This window comes from Panthera pardus, unplaced genomic scaffold, assembly GCF_024362965.1.
Source record: "Panthera pardus isolate Hobbes unplaced genomic scaffold, ASM2436296v1 HiC_scaffold_15, whole genome shotgun sequence".
NCBI lineage: Eukaryota > Metazoa > Chordata > Mammalia > Carnivora > Felidae > Panthera > Panthera pardus.
This window is the reverse complement of record NW_026526710.1, coordinates 46739941-46762136: the sequence shown is the minus strand read 5'-3', so window position 1 is coordinate 46762136 and position 22196 is coordinate 46739941. Positions and strand designations below refer to the sequence as shown.

Genomic DNA, 22196 nt, shown 5'->3' with positions numbered 1-22196 from the left:
TCATATGAAAATTTCTGTTTTCTATTTGATGAATAATACACTCATCTTTTAGTAAAAATAATAGGATTCTAAATGAAAATTCAGTCATTTAAAAATATATAGCTTTGCCAATTCTGCTAAAACTAAAGGCAGATTTTTATGAAAACTGTGACTCATGCAGTAATAATTAAAATAAAAATATTATGTATTTTATAAAGCTCATCTCTGATTCAGCAAATGGCAAATAACTTCCTTAGGTAGTAAAATGGGTACAGAGAACTTTGTAGTATTCACTTTTTAAAGAAAAACTAATTCTTCTAGGACATCATTTAACAAATGGCATTGCAGTTATTTAAATTCTATTTTCATGTGCATGAACTGAAAGCGACAAGAGAAATAGCAAGAGTAGCCTATTTTTATGAGTGGGAAGAATTATTAGATTTCCATGCAGAGATCAGTGCAGTGTTTTGAATTGAAACTGATTCTAGGGAAAATAATTATTGGATACATTGCTATGGTAAGGATATATGCAAAGTTCTATTTGCCCTCTGTGACTCATGGTGACCTGAAATGTTCTCCTGTTCTTTTTGAGTTGTGATGACCTTGCTGGCACCAAGCTCCTTGGATCTCATTTCAATGAAAATGCACAAGTTGATTACCTAATGTCAATGATAATAAAAAAAGATTTCGCCAGTTGGCTATTTATGGCTCAGGAAACTATCTGCAAACACAATTAAACACTTCATTTAAAACTTTATATCAATTATTAAAAACCAACAGAGTTGCTGTGATAGCATCATACTACACAGAATCAAAGACTTTGTTAGGATTAATTTCTTGAATCATAAATAAATGAGTAAAAAGAGATGACAGGACTACTCGAAATGTTTAAACTTTCCAAAACTAAATAAAATCTTTTACCTGCTTGATGATTACAGCACAGACCAAATGTCTTCATTTAGAAGCCATCAACATTTACCTGCAGAATTTCACCATAGAAATTTCAGGGGAAAGTAAATATAGAGGTAATTTCAATTTAAAGCCACATAGGGAAGTAATTAAGGGTAATAATATCTGTAGCCTCTAAACAAAGATATAGAAAATAGACCCTGTATCTTATTTAAATGAAAGAGGTTACAAAGAAAATAGCCGTGAATGTGGCTTTAAGGTAAGGAAAACCACAGTATTAATAAAACATCTATTTCCAGATATACGTCACACAATTATGTGTGGCAAGATTGTGCTGTGGTGTTTTCTAGAAATATTTTTCAGATATGCTACAGATACACATAAATAGGTTACATATCTTGTTTCATATATTGCGCTCAATGTTAGTTTTGGTCTGATGGTTCCAGTCCTCTGATTTCACATTTCAAGGACTCTTTTCTAGCTTTCGAGTTAAGTTTGCAGACCTTAGTCTGGTGTTCAAAGAAGAGAAGGCATGGGGATAGAAAGAGAGTTTAAGGAGGAAGAAATAGTAATAAAGACAGTTCAGTAGTAATAATAGTATGATTCATGGTTATTTGGATTGGGAGGCAGCATTACTGGAATGCTTAAGAAGTCATCTTAGCAACCAGAGAATGTTGGGTTCAGATGCCAGCTTCACAATTTATAGGGAGCATGATTTCAGTGAATAATTTAAATCTCTTTCTTCATTTTTAATTTGTAATAATAATTTCAAATAGTTTCTTAATCCTTAATTTGATATAATAAAATCAAATTTCACTTCAAGTTACTATAATGATAACGGAGATATTATATTTACAGTTTTTTGCACAATGCTTGATTTGTACTTGGTAAACTTTTAATGATTATTTATTAGTATTATCCAAAGCTCCCTAACAATCTTTCCTTAGGAAATCTTTTCCCACTTCTAGTTTTCCCTATTCCTATTCATTATGATCCAGTGATTCTGCACAAATGAGAGACTGATGGGTCTACTGGCTGTGTTATGTCTTTCTCACTCTTTTTATTTCTATCATGGTCTCCCTACCTATATATTTCTATTTGTATCTCTCTTTCTGCTCCTTCTTATTCTTAGAAACATTGCTTTGCCTCCATTTTCACACACTGCAACCTCCAGATACTTCAAGATATTGTATTCTCATGTTTGCATGTGTCTTGATGTGTCAAGTATCATGGGGCTTACAGGTTCACAATTAAGTATCCTTCACTCTCAGGGAAAGAAGTCCAGAGAAGACCATTGAGAGAGGTTCACAGGACAGCTTTTAGCTAGATTATGGGAAATAGGTAGCATTGCAGGTTATGCAAGGAAGATCAAAAGGGGATTAATACTGTCTTCAGATCTGCAAAGGGATTTTTTATAAGAAGAGAGTTGATCTATGTTATAACAGAGAACTAATATGTCACCTGTAAATTGTAGTGGGTCTGTAGAGGGACAGTCAGGAAGCAGATTTCAGCTTGGTGAAAAGACTATGCTGATGATTAAGCCAGGCAGTACTAGAAAATCCTCTTTCGTTACCTAGAGGTCAGCTTATACTTGAACCAGCAAGGGGAAACTGGACATCCATTTGTCAAAAAAAATCCCTCCCTTGAAGATACACAAGACTGCAATAGATGGTGTATTAGTTTCATGTAGTTGCTGTAATAAATTACCACAAAATTGGTAGCTTAAAAGAAGAAACTGATTTCTTCCAGTTCTAGAGGACAGAAGTCTGAAATCAAGGTGTCAGCTGCTTCATTTTCTCTAGAGTTTCTTGGGGAAGAGACACCCTATGCCTCTCTCTCAGCTGCTGGTGGCTGTTGGTAGTCCTCAACATTCAGCGATCGGCAGTCCTATCACTCCACCCTCAGCCTCCACTTCACATGGCCTTGTCCTCTGTAGTCTGTCTCAGAACTTCTGCCTCTCTCTTATAAGGACACTTATGATTTATGGCCCCTCTAGATGATCCCCGATAAGATCCTCCCCTCCAGAGCCTTATCATAAACCTCTCTTTTGCCACATAAGGTAATATCCACAGGTACAAATTTAGGACATGCACATATAGTTTTGGGAGCCGCCCTTTAGAACATTAGAGGAGGCCTCAACAGTTCTACATCTCAGATTCTATTGCTCTATGATTCAGTAACTGACTTCAGTTTTGAGTAAGTACTAGAGGAGGCAAACACTAAAGGAAACTCCAAGGAGAGTTAGCAATTTATAGGGTCACTGCCCCCAGCTAAAAAAAGTAACATACACCAAAAACAGCTCAGGTTTAACTCATCAGTAGAATGGGTGGACCCTGATTGTCCTGGCCACTCTATCTGTGTCATGTTATGGATTTGTTTACATAGGAGCGTTGGGATATGAATACAAATATAATACTAAGCCTGTGAATATTTGTCATTATACAGAGGGAGACAGACAAAAAAGTCCCTGTTTCTGAAAGGCAATAGGGAAATAGACATATATTTTTAAATTTTCAAAGTAATGAACTACTTTAAGGTCTGACTATATTAAAAAATTAACATATGGGAGAAAAATGATGTATACTTGCTTTGTAAAGAGTGGTATGTAGATAAAGAGTGAGGGAAGGTGATTTCATTAATTCTCCTTTTAATAATTGTCATGTATACAGCATCTTGTTTCCATATTCACTTAGGTTGGTAAGAAGTACTAAACCATATAACTTGGATCAACAGATAACTGCTTCTCTGCAGTTTTAACAACTTTAATAGCTATTTTTAAAATGATTTGAATGCTTATATAATTTAGCATTGTTTCGCTAAATGATTCCTCTGTACTTTTACAGAAAAGAAGACAGATAAAAGCAGTTTTATATGACTGCACTCATTTTTCAATGCTGAGTTTGATAGTTTAGTCTGATGATTATGATCTTCTACTTTTAGTTCCTAGTCGAATAAACATTCAATAACTTCTTCTTGGGTAATGGAGCAAACCAAATATAGAAACTGGCAAAATAATAGCTATTATTTTTATTTGACATAAAACAAATATTGACCATTTTATTCATTTAAATGCTGTTTACATGTGAACATTTTTTTTGCATTTAATAATGGTTGGAATGTTTTTTGAAAAATAAGATTTCTTTTCAGTTTCACAAGTGGTGACTACCAAGTTTGAGTTAGATACAAGAGATTTTTTATTTTAAGGGTGCATTTGAATGTTGAATGCTCAGAAGAAATGTTAGTTTATAAAATAGAGTTTCACATATAGACTATCACAATGTGTTTGTTATATTTATTAACAATGGGCAATGCTGTCATAGATTGATTAATTTAGCATGCTAGCTAGAATTTTGTGAATCACAGTTTGTTTGGTTTTTTTTTGTCTACCTAAAGTCCTAGAGTTAAGAGATTCACTAACGTCCTAAACATAATTATGTTGCCTAATAAACAGACTGTGTTATCCATAAATACGTGATCTTCAGTCCAAATTCGTAAGTTTTTTTTTTAGAATATTTTAATTCCATTTAAATCATGCATTAGCTAAGATGGTAGGTATGTAGGTATTAAGGGATTATAGAAGAATTTTTCAGACTTTAGAATACTTTTTCTTTTACCAAAAAAAAATTCTAAATCAAAAAAAATGTGAAAGAATGTTAAGACATGCTAAGTGCAAATGATGAATGTCCATGTGTAAGTCTAATTACCTCTACTTTTTTTACCAGGATGATGCTGATCTACCATCTGTAGAATTGGTACCTTATTTTACTTTTTTATGTTAGGGATGAAAGGTCAAGTCTCCTCCTGGCGCCTTCTAACCATTTATAATTTGGTCTTCAGTAGAATCTGTAGAAGAAAGAAAGTTAATTGATTCACAAAGCTATTTCATTTTCTTGAACACTTAACCAAACACAAAACGTACAGCTGAATCAACCTATGTGTGTTGCCTTCTTTGCTCTTAAACTCAGGTTGCTTTGCACTGCTAGAGAGAATCAAACAGAAACAGTGCAGACCAGTGTCACTAAAAATGCAGGGGCCACAGTCTCAAGTAATTCTTCCATGGTGTCTGGTGTTTTATTGAAAATCCATACTTTCTAATACTTCCTGTGCAATTCCTCCCCCACGTATCTCATGGATCCCCCTGACTGTCTTATATATTTCCAGTAATAAATCCAAACTTGTGCACTCTCACTGTCTGTTGGTCACCTGCCACAACTGAGAATAAGCAGACTTGAGATGCTGAAGCTTCATCTAGTACTAAGCATTGGATCCAAAATCCCTCTCTTCTTTATGTATGTTATATATTCCAGAGACATCTAATCTAGTATTTGAACCCAAATGTCATTCAGGTTTTTTGAAAGAAGCTGGTTGGGTTTTTTTGTTTTTGTTTTTGTTTTTGTTTTTCTTATATATTCTTTTCTTGAACTTTTTAAATTTGCTAACCTATTTCTTTACTTTTAAAATTCACATAATAGGAATATTGATCTTACTGAGTTCCTATGAGATTTAATTGAGATAGTTCACATAAAGCACTAAGTACCCTATTCTTGGCATGTAAAAAGTACTAAAACAATGTTAGAAGTTATCAAGATCATCAGTATCACCATGATCATCCAATTTCCCCAAACAGAGAGTGACTCTCTGTTGATGCCAGGAAAAAAATCTAAAATCTTTAAATAGCTTACAATAATCTTGATGATTTGGGACCTGTTTCTCCTTTCAGTTCTCCAGACATGCTATTTATGCTCTCTGAACAGTGCTCTGAACAGTAATTGTCTCTTGCCTCTCTCTGGGCCTTTGCACATGTTGTTTTCGTCTTACTTGAATATCTCTCCATTGCCTTTCTACCAATAAGGTAAAGACTATCTTGAACAAAGGGAAGGGAATTCAGATGCTATTCAGCCAAAATGAATAATAAAGGTCCACTACAATATTCCTTATTGAAATTTATCCATTTTATTTAGATTTTTGCAGTTTTGGGCATGTATATATTTTTATAATATTATTATATTATTTTTGTAATATTGTATCTATAGATATCTCTCCTTTTTCATAGTGCATTTTTCCACCTTCACCCCCCCCCACCCTTGGTCAGTCTTAACAAGTCTTTTCTAACTTATCAATCTTTTCACAGAACCAGGTATTGGTTCATTATCCTCATTAATGCTTAGTTTCCATTTTGTTGATTTCTATTCTTATTTCATTAATTCCTTTCATCTTCTTTATATGGATGTTGTGATAGTGATATGGATTTAAAAGTTAACTTGTTCACTAATTTATTGCTAGTTCTTAGAATAGTGTCTGGTCCATAGTAGGCTTCCAACCAGTATGTAACTAATGCATCAAGGTATAGTTATCAGCTTCTTCATGAAGTTTCATTATTATTACTACCCATCCAAGATTAGATCCTGTGCTCATCTTACATTTTTTTAGTGTATTCTGTGTTACTGAAAATGCATTATGACTTTTTTTTACCCAATAGACACTAAGAAAGTCTTTTCTAAAATTCTTATGCCAGCACATTACCTAGCATTTAGTAGAAAACCAAATAAATTATTGTTGGATAAATAAATGAATTTTCATGAATTTAAAATGCAAAGTGGATCTCTTTAAACTATAATCTTGGAGTCATCAAATTTCCTGATTACCAGGATAGTGTTTGATAATCCTTTACAAATATATGACATTGTATCTCTGAATGATAATAAAGATTCTCTTCTAAGAAAATGTCCATATTTTATTTATGTCACCCTCAAAAAGTCAGGAGGCATGCCATGTAAATAGGTGTTACCCCATTTTTTTTCTAATCATTTCTGTAATGTCATTACATAGCACATCAGAAATTAGGATTCATCCTGACTTACTATCTAATATAAAAACAAAAATGCATGTTTTTATAAATGTATCTGTATCAGGAATCAATGGATTTTAGTAATTTTATGTTCATATTCTCCACAGCTTTCAAGATTAATAAAAATAAATATTTGCCATTTCAACTTTTATCTTTACACCTCTTTTCTTCCCCTTTCCTCCTTCTCTTTCTTCTTCACATGGCCTGCTATGACAGAGACTGACTGCACAACAGAAGGAAAGAACATATAGAGGCATTCAAATCTAGGCTTCGGCATTTCTTAACTCGTGTGATTTTCAGTAAAGTACTTCACCTCTCTGAACCTCTGTTTACTTACCTTTAAATAGCAATGACAATAAAATTAATACCTGTCTGATAGGATTGCCATGGAAACTAAATGACATAATATAAATAACATTCCTGGTACATATTAGCAGATCTTCTGTTAGGTGTTCTCTAAAAAGAAGTAATATTCAAAAATTGTACCCAATATTAAGTGCAAACTCACAAGTATCTGTAAGGCTAAATGAATGGGTCTGGTTCTTCTTGATAGTTTTTCTAGCTATTGTTCATCATCTAAATGGTCTCTTATGCAGCACCATAATGTCGGGCTCCTATCTTAGGAAAGCAATCTGGCTGATTTCCTTGCTATTGACTGAGGGTTCAGGCCACCAGTCCTAAACAGTGACATTTCATTTATACTAGACCACTGACATTCTCCTCAAGGGACCAGTACTGATAATTTTATGAATCTTTAAAACCCCCAATACTATTATAGAATGTAATTTCTGTCATAAAATTCAGTAAGTGAAGTAAATTCATGAAGCTCATAAGTGACCCTTTTGGATTTTTAATGATTCTATAAATGCATTACTAAAATAATTTATAAAGCTAAATGAGTCATTCCACACATCGATATGGGTAATTCAAACAGGTGCTTCAGCAAAATTCTGAACTGCCAGAAGTCGTGGACCTTACCCCTTTACTCTGCTTATTGCTAAATATATCTAAACTACATCACTAACCTCACTCCATAAATTTTGTAAACCTGATAATTCCACATTGACTTTGACAGATCTTTAAACTATTTTAAAATGACTCCCTGATTTCGGGTTTGCTTTTCTTTATTAGAATTTGTGTATCAATTTTTTTTCAAGATTTTGTTTGTTTGTGTCTATACATTTTGATGAAATGATATCTTGTGGTTTTTCAATCAAAAAACAGTGACAACTTCAAGGCTATAATGTGCTTATTGTGCCCGGTGAACTAAGAGTCTAGCTATTTTTGCAAGCAATACTTGATTTTCCTTTCATAGACTTACTTGACACCAAAGTGGAACTTTCAGAGTAAAGAGTATCTGGATTTTAATCCAGCTACATTTTTTTTACAAAGAGCACTGCGATGAGACAAGTTATATAGACTCACTTTTCGTGTCCATAAAATATTGATCTACTGTGAGACTGTCGGGAGGATTAAAAAGAATAAAATATGTCACCATTTATTACGGGAAAGGTGTTCAATAAATATTGGTTCTCTTCTCATTTCCTTCTAATCACACTGGTTTCTTTTATGCTTTCTTACAGGATAAACGTGACATTTTAAAAATAGAGACCAAGATGAGAAATGTATTTGCAAACCCTTTTTATCATTTTCTATTCAAATAAATAGTACACATCTTCCTATTGTCCTGTCTCACTTAGCATTTTAGGTCCATGTTTTCTTTTAAAAAAGTTCTTTTATACTTTCTTACTGGCAGTGCTATTTCTTTGTTCACTCTTAAATAACTGTCATGATTTCTATTTTTGGAAGCTTTACTATTTGGCTGGGGTGAAACTGTGTTTCTTTATTCTTTTTGGTGACTTTTACCACTACTGGGCTAATTTATTAAGGAAGGTATTTTGTTACCAGTTTCTTCAGATGTATATTGTGATAAGGAAGTCAGTGACATCTAATGACAGGAAAGATCTAGACTGAGGTGAAGAGTCCATTTACTGCCAGTAACTAGCCATCATCAGATGTTAAATAAGCTTTTTAAAATATCAAGATATTGAAAAAATCATAATTGATTTCATAGTCACAACTTAAATATTTATGAATTTGCAAGGTGTCTTTCAATATTCAAATCTCAGGGTAAGCCAATTTCACAATGCTCTTTCTGAAAAGTATAGAGAATTAACACTTTTATATGGCTTCTCCCTACACTTGTCCCTTTGATCTATACATGTACTCATTCCACATTTATGGAAAAGTCAGATTTTCATATTCCTTTCTACTTTTTTAATTATTTTTATTAGCATTATCATTATTTAGTTCTGTCAATGCGGACATTACTTTTACATGGCAACTTGGGTTTAAAATGCACATTCATCTCCTTTCTTGAATAAATAAGTAAATGAATTAATGATGTGCGTAAGATGGATGAACTGATCCCATACTCTTCAGTGAATAAAAAGAGATGCTGATAGGGTATAGTTTTGGCCAAGTCCCCAGAGCTGTGACTCCAAGTCTGATTTTCTGAGTCCTAGTCCTTTATTTCTTAAATTACACTCTTCTTTTCAATTTCCCATTTCTCTTCGTATCTTCCTGAAGTCATGAGCAGTGATCTTCCTTAAAGATTTTATTTGATTTACTAAGCCATCTTTTTTGCTTTCCTCTATATAGAAAGATAACAAGATTAACAAATGCAAGAAGACTTAGATATACCATCTGTATTGATCTTTAGAGAAACAAAATCAATACAGAATCAATTCATATTCAACCACCATGAATATAGATGTATATGATTGATATGAGTATGAATGTATGTTCATATTACATATTATGGAGGCTGAGACATCTCAAGATCTCTGAATACATATTACGGAGGCTGAGATGTTCCAAGGTCTGCAGGTGGGACCTGGAGGCTCAGGAGAGCCAGTGGTGTAAGTTTCAGTCTGAAAGTGATCAGACTCAAGATTCAAGAAGAGCTGTTGTTTATATCCCAAGTTTGAAGGCAGGAAAATACCTATGTCCTAGGTCAAAGCAGTCAGACAGAAAATGTTACTCACAGAAGGGTTAGCTTTTTTGTTCTATTTAGGCCTTCAGCTGATTGGATGATGACAGCACAATTTGGGAGGGCAATCTGCTTTAGTCATTCTACTGATTAAAATATTACTCGCATCCAAAAACACCTTTACAGACACACCCAGAATAATGTTTGACCAGTTATCTGGGCATCCTGTGACCCAATCAAGTTGACACATAAAATTAACCATCACATCATCTCTTTTTTTTTTCATGTTGTTTGGGAGACATTTTTAATGCTTCGCATTTATGTGGAAAGCAAAACAAATAATTAAAGCAATGTGCATCTCTTAAGCTCTGCAAAGCCAATAAATAAGAAAGTGACAAACCTTGGAGAAACACTTAATTTTTTATTTATTTAAAAAAAATTTTTTAATGTTTATTTATTTTTGAGAGAGACAGAGACAGAATGCGAGTGGGTTAGGGGCAGAGAGAGAGGGAGACACAGAAGCAGAAGCAGGCTCCAGGCTCTGAGCTGTCAGCACAGAGCCTGATGCAGGGCTCGAACTCACTAGCTGTGAGATCATGACCTGAGCCAAAGTCGGATGCTCAACTGACTGAACCACCCAGGAGCCCCTAGCACTTAATTTTTTAAATATTTAATACTTTCTAAGCATTTTCTCAATGTGGTCACAGAAAGAATCAATTGAGAATTATTTCAGAAGAAAATTTAATTACTCTACAGGATTAAAATTTTAATTATGAGTATCCAATTAAATGTTAATATTGAGATTTACTCTTCAGATTTTTATGCAAATATGTCCTCTCATATGCATAAACTAAAGATAAAAGAGATTCATAGTAAATTTTGTTTTTGTTTTTGTTTTGCAGTTCACTAAATCACTGATAATTGACTTTGTGCTTATGACCTGAAAAGTAATAATAAGACTATTCTTATATGATCTACTGGAAAAAAATTTAGTTGGTTGATTTGGATGTCACTACCTAGACAATTTAGAAAGGGACTACCCTTGTGGACAATTGGAAGTGATCAGCATTGTAGAAAAGAAACAAATGAAAACAAATAAAATGAATTTTGATATTTTTCCTTCGTCACTCTAACTCTTAGTAATACAGAGTCATTTCCCGTTTCATATAATTTTAAGGTTGAAAGGGAATTGTATCTAATTTAGCTTTCTTAATATTACAAATGAAAACTATGAGGCTAGAGGAGTTACAAGAATGTTGGTGAAAAAATATTTCCCTGCTCTAACACTGGGCCACCACACCTTCCCACATCACTTATAGAAGGAACACCAGCTCAGGTGACTTGAGTTTTACTTCCAAATCTACAACACTAGCATGTGATGTTGACCATGTCAGTCTCTGTACTTTTGATTCCTCCTCTCTGAAATGAGGTTGTTGGAAGATAAGATTTCTGTGATACCTCCCAACTGTAATGAAGGAGAAGGGACATAGGTACTTAGAAAGAAAGAAAAACACACAGAATAAAATATGATGGGCTTTACATTGATGAATGATGGTGGTATGCAATAAACAACTTATTTTAATTTCTTTCTCTAGAGATTTCTTCTCAAAATAAGAAGATAATTTATTAAGGTATATCATTTACCTAGAGGATACTACACTTAACTATATGTTATGATAGAGTTAACATTAATAGTTTAAATAGCCTTGATTAAAACTTCAAATTATCGGGGCATCTGGGTGGCTCAGTTGGTTGAGCGTCCAACTACGGCTCAGGTCATGGTCTCATGGTTTGTGGGTTTGAGCCCTGCCTCGGGCTCTGTGCTGACAGCTCAGAGCCTGGAGCCTGCTTTGTATTCTGTCTCCTTCTCTCTCTGCTCCTCCTCATTTGTGCTCTGTCTCTCTGTCTCTCAAAAATAAATAAATGTAAAAAAAAATTTTTTAAAGAAACTTCAAATTATCAACAGTCTTGCTAGTCAAATAATAAAGTTAATATTTTAATTTAATTTTATAAAATGTGGATTATTATTGGCTGCATTTAGTTTCCGTTTGAAATTTGAAATGAATGGAATTCGTTGGCTAATATGTAATGTCATATCTTATGAGGGCTTCTGAGAAAAAAAAGAAAACTCCAACAAACTAAGTACTCCCAAGTAAAATTTTCTTCTGGATCTAATTGTTTCATTTGTGAAATGATTCTATCTAAAATTCAACAAATTGAAAATAATGATTGGAAAATCTGGAAAAAGAGTGTATGATATGGTGTGATGTCATCTTTGTGAATGATACCATGGGCTAAACTTTTTTAATAAAAGTTGAAGGAATTCATTGTCAGAGTATATGAGAATATCAACAATTGGCAGATATACTTCTCATTTCAGCACACCTCTAATATATCATGGAACTACATTCTGGTTGCTGCGAAGTGTGTAATATAGGAAATCTTTAAAAATTGAATCTACTTGTAACCACTGAGGTAAGTTTTTCCCACTATTTTCTTTGTTCCTTATAAAATATATACTCTCTTTTATTGATCACATTTTATTAATACAAATGTATATTATTTACACATACAGACACAAGATTTCAGTTTCTTTGAATGTTTTTGACATAATACTTTGGATAATTTTTGTTATATTGAACTAGTAAGTCTGATTGGAAATCAAAATCTGTGCATTTAGGATAATATTTCTAAAGAAAATCCCATATGAGTGCATTATTTACTATGGTCAATTTAATTGTACTTTTCCCGATATAAATAGCATAAGTAATTTCATATGCAATCTATGGTCTTACCCTACACTTCCTTAAAACAAAGTCTGAGGCAAGGGTTAACTGCCAGTGGTTGATTTGGTAGATGTAATGCCAGGCCAGCAAGGTGAGGGGAAAAAGAAATGAAGAAGGCAGAATGGAAAACGATAGTCTTTTTTCTGATGTGGTGCCTGGGTGGCTCAGTTGGTTAAGCATCCGACTTCAGCTCAGGTCATGATCTCACAGTTCATGAATTCGAGCCCCGCGTAGCTCTGCACGGACAGCTCAGAGCCTGTGACCTGCTTTGGATTCTGTGTCTCCCTCACTCCCTGCCCCTCCCTCACTCACGCTCTGTCTCTCTTTTCAAAATAAGTGAACAAACATTTAAAAACCTCTTTAAGAAGACCAAATTATCTAGTAAGAATTAGCAAACATAAATATTTTGAGTAATTGGTGCCATATTTAAAAACACATCCATTGTATTTTGGTCCCATCACTTGTGCCACCGTCATTTTTTCCCCCTTTAAAACGGCAAAGTGTATAGCGTGCAATGATTTACCAATTTTCCCAGATCATCAGACTAGTAACAGCATCTAATTTGTACAACTGTCTTATAAAATAAATGCAATAAGTTTTCAATAAATGATTTTAAATCTGTAAAAACTTTGGGGTGCGTGGGTGGTTCAGTCAGTTGAGTGTCCAACTTCGACTTAGGTCATGATCTCACGGGCTCACCGCTGTCAGTGCAGAGGCCACTTCAGATCCTCTGTCCCCCTCTTTCTGCCCCTCACCCGCTCATACTCTCTCTCAAAAATAAAAATGAAAAAAAAAACATTAAATATGTAAAAACCTTGACACATCACCAATTTCTACATCTAAACTTTAGTTTCTAGATGCATAATTTAAGTGAGTATATTTTTCATAACTTATCCCTTTGATTTTTTCCACTTAAGCATAAAATATATTAATTCTTTCGTGTAAGCTTGTGGAGTGAAGCTAATTATTTCCTGTTATCATTGAGTGAGGAGGTAACCCCAGAATAGATGCAGAGAAAATTTATCCCAAAGATTTACAAAGTCAGAATTATAATTTGTTCACAGGCCTGCAAGTGAAACCACTCTTATAAACTGCCTCAGGAAAATCATGATCAAATGAGTTTCAAACAAGCCAGGATCAGAAAGAACTCTGTGTTGTTTCTGAAACAATCAATGCCATAATACACATTTTTACACATTTTACTGAATTTAAATGTTGCTATATATAGTTTTCTTAAATGTCCACTCATTTTTTAAGATTTATTCCAATTATGCAATTAAATGGAATCAGAAAAAAAATTATCCCCAAAATATAACTCATACTTTGTTTCAAAATTATGATATGTGAAGATATCCTAAAACTTTGACATACACTTTTGTCATAGTAAGAAACTCAGATTATTTGTGGAAAGTCTGTTCTCGAGTAAAAAATTAGAATTACATTATTAGGTACTATGGTTATTGGATTAAAAAAATAAATGCATCTCATATAGGAAAAGATTCAATAAAACGTGGTGTGCCTAAGAATTTATTAGATTCATGTTCCAATATCCCTTGTAATGTACTGGTTTTATGCAGTTTTGCATTTTAAATGTATGCCAATGAAATATGTAGAACACATAGAATTTTAGATTTGAAATTTAAATTACTGAGTGTATTACTGTTTATGGCTTTAAAAAACAAATTTTATTTTAAATTAGTTGTTTAAAAATATAATGTTTAAGTAGTATTCTTAACTAATGCTTTATCTTTTTTTTTCAATATATGAAATTTATTGTCAAATTGGTTTCCATACAACACCCAGTGCTCATCCCAAAAGGTGCCCTCCTCAATAACCATCACCCACCCTCCCCTCCCTCCCACCCCCCATCAACCCACTGTTTGTTCTCAGCTTTTAAGAGTCTCTTATGCTTTGGCTCTCTCCCACTCTAACCACTTTTTTTTTCCTTCCCCTCCCCCATTTAACATCCATATTTTCCACTAGTGATAATATTGTCTTTATAGTCAGGTATTGGAAATACCAAAGATAGGTGTCCAAAACTAGTATGGGCATAGATATGTATGCTCTTTCATGAGTAAAAACCAGTAAGCTTTGATTTGTTTTCCAGTCATGTTTATATGTGTGTATTGAGTGAATGCACGATTCCATTTCTATTACATTCTATTTTTTCACCTATCACAAGTAAGTGCTTATCTGTGTTGGCTGTTGTGTTGTGCATGGAAGAATAATGCCTAAATGAGATTATTGTCCCTGCCTTTAAGGATTTTCAGTCTTACTTTTTTTTGCTTTATGAATTATGCATTTGTGAATATCTTTTTTAATGTTTTATTTATTTATTTTGAGAGAGAGAGAGAGTGTACACACAAGCAGGAGGTAGGCAGAAAGACAGAGGGAGAGAGAATCTTAAGCATGGTCCATGCTGTCAGTGCAGAGCCCCATGTGAGGCTCGATCTCACAAACCCTGAGATCATGACCTGAGCTGTGAAATCAAGGTGTCTGACACTTAAGTGACTGAGCCACCCAGGTAATCTCTGAATATCTTTGAATAATCTTAAGATTTCAGTGTCTGGCCATAGAATATAGAAAACTAATCCATATATATCATTGAAACTATGATCTGTAATAAGTATTTTCCACAAACTGAATGCTTAAAAGTTGAGAAGTATAGATTCATCACACATTCCCAAAATTTCAATAATTTTTTGAAAATCTGAACCAAAGAAGTTTTATATCTTCTGTGATTGATATCTGTACCAACACAGTTTTTTTTTTTATTTTTAATGTTCTATTTGTTTTTGAGGGAGAGATAGAGCACAAGTCGGGGAGGGGCAGAGAGAGAGGGGGACACAGAATCTGAAGCAGGCCCCGGGCTCCGAGCTCTCAGCACAGTGCCCCACACGGGGCTCAAACCCATGAACCTTGAGATCATGATCTGAGCTGAAGTCAGATGTTTATCCGGATGAACCACCCAGGTGCCCCTGTACCGATGCACCTTTATAATTAGCACTGTTTGGTGTGCATCCTGAAGCAAAACCAAATGAATAATTTCATGATTTTTGTATCATTGTGTATGTTAGTTATGTTACAGATGTATACCATACACAGGTAGTTTGGGGAACAATGTCTAAAATATCTATAACATTTTACACCTCACATTTCCTTAAGTTTAATTTTAGTACGTTCAATGGAATAGTAACATGTATTCAATTATTCTTTGAATTTATATAGAATGAAATGATGTAGCATTATATAACTGAATAAAAATGCCTTTTAGAATCATCTGGTTTTCAGTATGATTTTTTCAGTGTCAATCTAGTCTAGTTTCAATAACTTCTCACGACAACTCTTTTTAAATTTTCTATAATAAGCACCAATTCTACCAAGAAAATACTATGCATAGATTAATCCTATTTTCCTGAGAAAGAATTATTGATAATTGCAAGTGGACTTTAGTTAAGCTAATATCTAAAGAGAATTATTTATGTGACTGGATAAAAATGTGACTGAATGAAATCTTCCAGCAGAACTGCAGATGGACAGAAAAATCAGGTAATAACGAGGACAAGAAACTTGGCTACATTTCTGGGTAATTTAATTACAATTCCTTGGAATAAATACTTGCAGAGTTATAAAGTATGATGGACCAGAGTTCAGGAGATAACTCTCTTAGGATCAAGGACAGAAGATGCCAAGACAGAGCAAAAACTAAATCAAAAAGCTTTTTTTGAATTTAAACAAGTGTATATGGCTTTTTAAAAAAGTGTGTGTGTGTGTGTGTGTGTGTGTGTGTGTGTGTGTGTGTGTGTGTTTAATCTGGAACCAAGGATTTTCATGCTGTTGTTCAGACTAAAGATCTTCCTTTCTCTGTAACAGTCAGTGTTACAGTTTGTTGACCTGATTCTCACTCCATTCTGCAAATTATTTAATTAACAACATAACTGTGTTTTAGCTTCATCAACAAATAACTGGAGTTTCTCAAATTTCTATCCTTCCATGTTTTTTCTTTAAGAAAATGATAAAAAAATTTATCAACGTTCTAAGTAGGCCATACTTTGACCTACGAGTTCTGAGGGGGGCCCTTCATTGCTGTCTGCATTGCTGGATTCCTCTACTGGTCCTCCCATCCCCATCGCTTTGGCTTCTCAGCTCAATCTGGGCCGTGTCTTTCTCTTATATCTTATTATTTGCAACATTAATTTCTGACATGATGATTTATGTACATATTATATATTAACAGATACAGCACTAGATCTCAGAATTTTTTATTACAATTCAATAGCTTAAAGGAAAATATTTTGTGTTTACTTCCTCTGAGTTCAACATTTAAGAACCACCAGTGTCCTGATCAGCATTTCTAGGCCATCATTATGAGAAAGGCTTTTATAAAGTATAACACATTATTTCACTTCTAATTTTTTTCCGTGAAGTATTTTCAACATAATTTTTAGGTCTGCCTCTTTCTTCCTTCATATGTCTATGACAAACATCTTAGGCGAATTGCAGTTGTAACTATTTGTTCTAAATTTATTTCTATACTAACTAAAAAATATGAAAGTGTGGAAGATAAATCTAGAATGAAATGAGTGAATAAGGATAAAATATGGATTTCAAAAGTTCATCTGATTCAGAATGAAAATTGAACTGGAAAGGAAATAGAGGTAAGGAAATTTCCTATGTTCTCCTTTGCAAATTAATGATGACCTTACTTATGTATAGCAAATCCTGCTTTCACCACCCTGGTGGTATTTTAACCCATCTTGTTCATTAAATGAAATTATACATTACAATGCAAAATATGAAATAGTTTATTAAAAAATAGTCTCTATGAAACCCAATATGCATGTATTTCTAACATCAAAATAAAACAAATAGCAACTCAGCATCAAAAATAATAGAGAATAAAGTAAATTTTCCTGCAATACCAAGGGGAGAGTAAATTCGTAATACACAGAAGAGCTTTTTAAAACGTAAGGGAAAAGATGCCTTGTCCCTCTTCACTTGTCCCTCACTTTCATTCTAATCTCCATCAAATCATGTAGAGAGAAGACTGAGGAAATTCTCTTGTGTCTCCCCCCAGATATTTGTGGCTTAGCTCTTTTTTACACAGATCAACTTAATTCATTCTACTTTATTCAATTTTCCTCTTCCTCTTCCATCTTGGCTCAAAATTGCAAGCCACGCACAACCTCCTGCCGGAAGGGGAACGGGTGTTTGTACAAATTGCTGAATCTGAACATTTTACTCCTCATATGAATCTTAACAATGCTTTGTCCTTCTGAGTGTCCCTTCTAGGTCAGTGATCAATGGGGTCTCTCGTGGTTTTGTGTCCATGAAAAATGTCAATGGCACAGCCTGCTGAACCTTACATAGCTGATGGCATTTCTCTGCATTTGAAGTATATTATCCACCTTTGTTTCTATAATGTGTTCTAAAAATGTTTCTCTGTCCTTCAGGCTATACAATAGTAAATGTTGAAATTTTCCATTTTTTGTGTGTTTGTGTTGGTAACATGTTCCAAAAACTTTACATGTCCAGTATCATATCAGGAGCTGAGTGCCTGTAGAATTTGGACCAAAGGCCCCCAGGTCAATGATTGTCTAACATCATGGTCCACGTTGTCCAAAAAGGCTCGTTTCTGAAGAATTTGTGGAGATGGTGTCAAAATTTGTTTTAAATCTCAGTATTACAGGGGAATTTTTAGGCTTTTTCAGTAACTAATAGAGGTATATTTGGTCCTCAGAATAGCACATCCAGTTGCATTTTGCACACTAATCCCAAAATTATACTGTTGATCTCAGAGTGATTTCCATCATTGTCTTTTAATTTTGTGGCATTATTCTACAACCAACAGAGTTCATGTTATCTCAGTCAGCTAAAGACAAATGTTTCATAACAAACACCTCAAGAATCTAGCATGAAACGTAATGAGCATTTCTCACTTACATGTCTGTATTGTGGTTGAGGACCGGCTGCTCTAGATCGAGTTTCAGTAAACTTGGTCTATATCTGCTTCACATGACTTTCATTTTCCTGGGATCACAGGATACCATGGCATGTCCTCATGGTGCTTGCAAAAGCTCAAGAAAGCAAAGAGAAACATATTGTTGCTTGAGATCACAGCTGATAACACATGCCACTGGCCAGAACTAGTTACTAGGCCAGAGGTAGAATAGTACGCCCCACCTAATGTGGGAAGGGAGGAAGAGGACTTGCTGAACAATCATCCAAATTTTATAATGTCCAGTGAAACTGTACTCTTTTGGATTATAATTCTAACAATGGCAATTTAGCTTCAAACACTAGATTATAGCTCCCAACATGTGAACTATAGATTCAATTAGGAAACTTTGGGCTACAACCAATGGGATCTTTTATTTACACAATAAAAACATTTTTAGGAAATCTAGAAGTAGTGATGATTTTAAAGATGGCTATTTAGCCCCCAGCCGGGCCCTACATATCCCCTGATTCCTTCATTTCCTTGTCTCTGCTATTTTTGATGTTCTCTTTACCCTCAGGTTTGTTGTGGTAGGAATACTCTTATTTCAGGATTTACAATAAAAGATGACAACATAAGAGGAAGAAGAAAAAATACAACCTCTTATATGGTCTCTATTGGCAGATGTAAAAGTTTTCCAGGAAACCTCTGCAAATTTTCCCAGGTATCTTATAGAGTAAAAAATGAGTAAAAATACTCATTTTTGAACCACTCACTTGCACGGGAATGACCTTCTCTTTAGGTCAATCTTTCTTACTTCTGGAGTGGACAGAGCTGGCAGTCAAATCATTTTTTTTTTAGAGGAACATGTTTTTATTTTTGTTGTGTTTTGTTTGGGGGCAGGATTTGAGGGAGATGCATCAGACAGTCGTGTCAGACAATCATTTGAGTATGGTTAAAACATTTATTTCATGGGTCTGTCATTATTTGTTTAAGATAATTTCTTAAATGTTAATTGCTGGAAAAACACTTCAAAATTTACATAGGATGTCACCATTGGCCCCCACAGTAACAGTACCAGTTCACGTATCACGTCAGGGTAGCAATATGCTACTACTGCTTGTGGCCATTTTTTGAAAACCCAACACTGTTTTAGTCAGAGATAAAAATTTATCCGGACGAAGTTTCCATTTTTGCTAACATTTATTTCTAATGCATTTATATGATGAATTGCTTCTTTGTGTCCTTTGTCTTCTTAAAATACTTTTCTCACTGATCACGTATAGGTAATATGTATATTAAACAACTGACACTTGGTCACTTATTTACAATATTTCTACTTCAGTTCTGTCCTTAGAGTTTCTAAAATGTTTATGAGGTCAAATTTATTTGTATTTTCCTTTATGGTTTCTTCCTTTGAAATAATTTCTTACTGAAAGAGATCTCTCAAAACAAACTTCCAATGGTTACTGGTATTCTACTTTTTTATTATTTCTTTAAAAATAATAATGCTGGGGCACCCCAGTGGCTCAGTCGGTTGAGCATCAGACTCTGGCTTAGGGCATGATCTCACAGTTCCTGAGTTTGGACCCCCACATGGGGCTCAGGCTTACTGCTGTCAGCGCAGAGCCTGATCCTCTGTTGGCCTCTATCTTCTCCCTCCCCTGCTTGTGCTCTCTCAAAAATAATTAAACATTTAAAAAAAGAATAATAATTCTGTTAGCTGTATAGAAATTAGCTGTGTGTGTGTGCGTGCGTGTGTGTGTGTGTGTGTGTGTGTGTGTGTGTGTGTATGCATGCATGGGGTGTGTATGTTGCCATAAAGACTTAATTTGATTTGATTTTGATTCAAATATTCAACTCATTTTCCTTGAGCTATTTTTCCCACTGATTTGAAAGGATCTGATTCTCTGGCTTTCTTTTGATAGGTCTGTCTATTCTCATGTAAGTACCAATCCTTTTCTTTGAAGCTTTGTATTTTACATTAACATTTGACAGCCAAGTCCCTCCTAATTTTCTCTTTTTCAAGATAGACTTATATTTCAACTGTTTATCATTCAGATAAACTTTTGCAATCTGTTTGATGAATTAAACTTATATATTAGTTTGGGAAAAGTTAACCGGAGTGTTTATCTAGAAGACTCTAGAAGAGTCTCCTTTTAATTATCTTATTGGCTGAATTCTGAATTAAACTTAATTATTTTTTAAGGTGAAACTCACCTCCATTTCTTATTTTATGCATTTTCTGTAGATTATCTCATCTGACTTCATGGTTATGTCTGCAATTTCTTTGTTAAATTTCCAAAATGTGTATTTCAATTTCATACTCCTCATGGTAGCTTCCTTAGGTAATGATCATTAAGCACTTACTAGGTAAAGATACTGAATGAAGTGCTTTATGTGGATTATCTCATTTTTTCTGGAGAACAACTCCTTAAGGGATGTATAATCAGTACCTGTATTTTACAGATGATGAAACTAAGGTCCTAAATGATTGAAAAATCTGCCCAAGGTCACAGAAGTATAAAAAAGACATAGAAGTTTAACCCAATTCTACCCCAATGTCCATGTTCTTAATAATTAAAGTCTTCTATCTCTAAGTGTTTGTTTCCTGTATACACTGTTGCCAGTTGGCCCTTCAAATTTAGGATGCCAAAATGCTTCCTGATCATCTTTACCTCAACTGCTTTTTTCCCAGTTTTGTCTTCTTTTTAAATTGGTGATACTGTAATATTCCAACTCGCCTAAAAGAAAGAAATGGGAGTCATTTTTGTAACTTGCTTTTCCTTCTCACATTACATTTAACAGTCAAATCTTGTTAATAGTTTATGTGTGTGTGTTTGTGTGTGTGTGTGTGTGTGTGTGTGTGTGTGTGTGTGTGTGTATTCTTTTCTCAAACTAGACCCTATCTATGTCACATACTTTTGTTACTGCTCTTGGTTTAAGAGCTCAGTTTTGTGGCGCCTGGGTGGCTCAGTCGGTTAAGTGGCTGACTTCGGCTCAAGTCATGATCTCGCGGTCCGTGAGTTTGAGCCCCGCGTCGGGCTCCGTGCTGACAGCTCAGAGCCTGGAGCCTGTTTCAGATTCTGTGTCTCCCTCTCTCTGACCCTCCCCCATTCATGCTTTGTCTCTCTCTGTCTCAAAAATAAATAAACGTTAAAAAAAATTTTTTTTAAAAAGAGCTCAGTTTTTTCCTTTACATATGTATCATAGTGGTCCTTCAAGACCCAAATATAACAAAGTACCCAGCGAAATTTCTCATATGTCTTTCCGAAGCTTTAAAATTGGACGAATTAATTGCTGCCTTTTTAATCCTCCAGTAACTAGATTCAAAATTGTACTTACAGAAAAATCCAATGTGTTTTTATTTTGATGAAAATTAAATAGTGCCAAACACAACAAAAACACTACTTTTTAATTTTGTATTGTCTTCATATATTAAATATAACACTTTTTGCTTAGTGTGGCAAAAAGAAACAATAATACCTTTATATATCAAATTCAGAATATTTCATTTGTGAAAGATTAAATTCTAGAAATGAAACAGAGAGGGGAAGCTGGTACAAAGTAAAATACTTGTATTTTTTAGGAGTTGAACTATAGAATTTCAGAACTACAGTGTATTAAACTTTCTTATCAGTAAATAACAAACATATTCAATAACTAATAATAGCAGATGGGTTTCACCTAACGCTATGGGTATCATTGCTCTGGTTTTTGAGAAAACTATAAGTTTATAATTTT

The 22196-nt window shown here is 34.1% G+C and overlaps 1 long non-coding RNA gene across 1 annotated transcript; it reads right to left on the bottom strand.

Annotated features, from left to right (window-relative positions):
* Positions 1-304: 304 nt before the first annotated feature.
* LOC109276521 (uncharacterized) lies at positions 305-18606 on the bottom strand. The gene is made up of 3 exons (XR_002084707.2): positions 18458-18606; positions 4593-4731; positions 305-638 (listed from the first exon to the last, which is right to left on the bottom strand). It is a non-coding gene; the product is annotated as an uncharacterized LOC109276521 (long non-coding RNA).
* Between the last annotated feature and the right edge of the window lie 3590 nt (positions 18607-22196).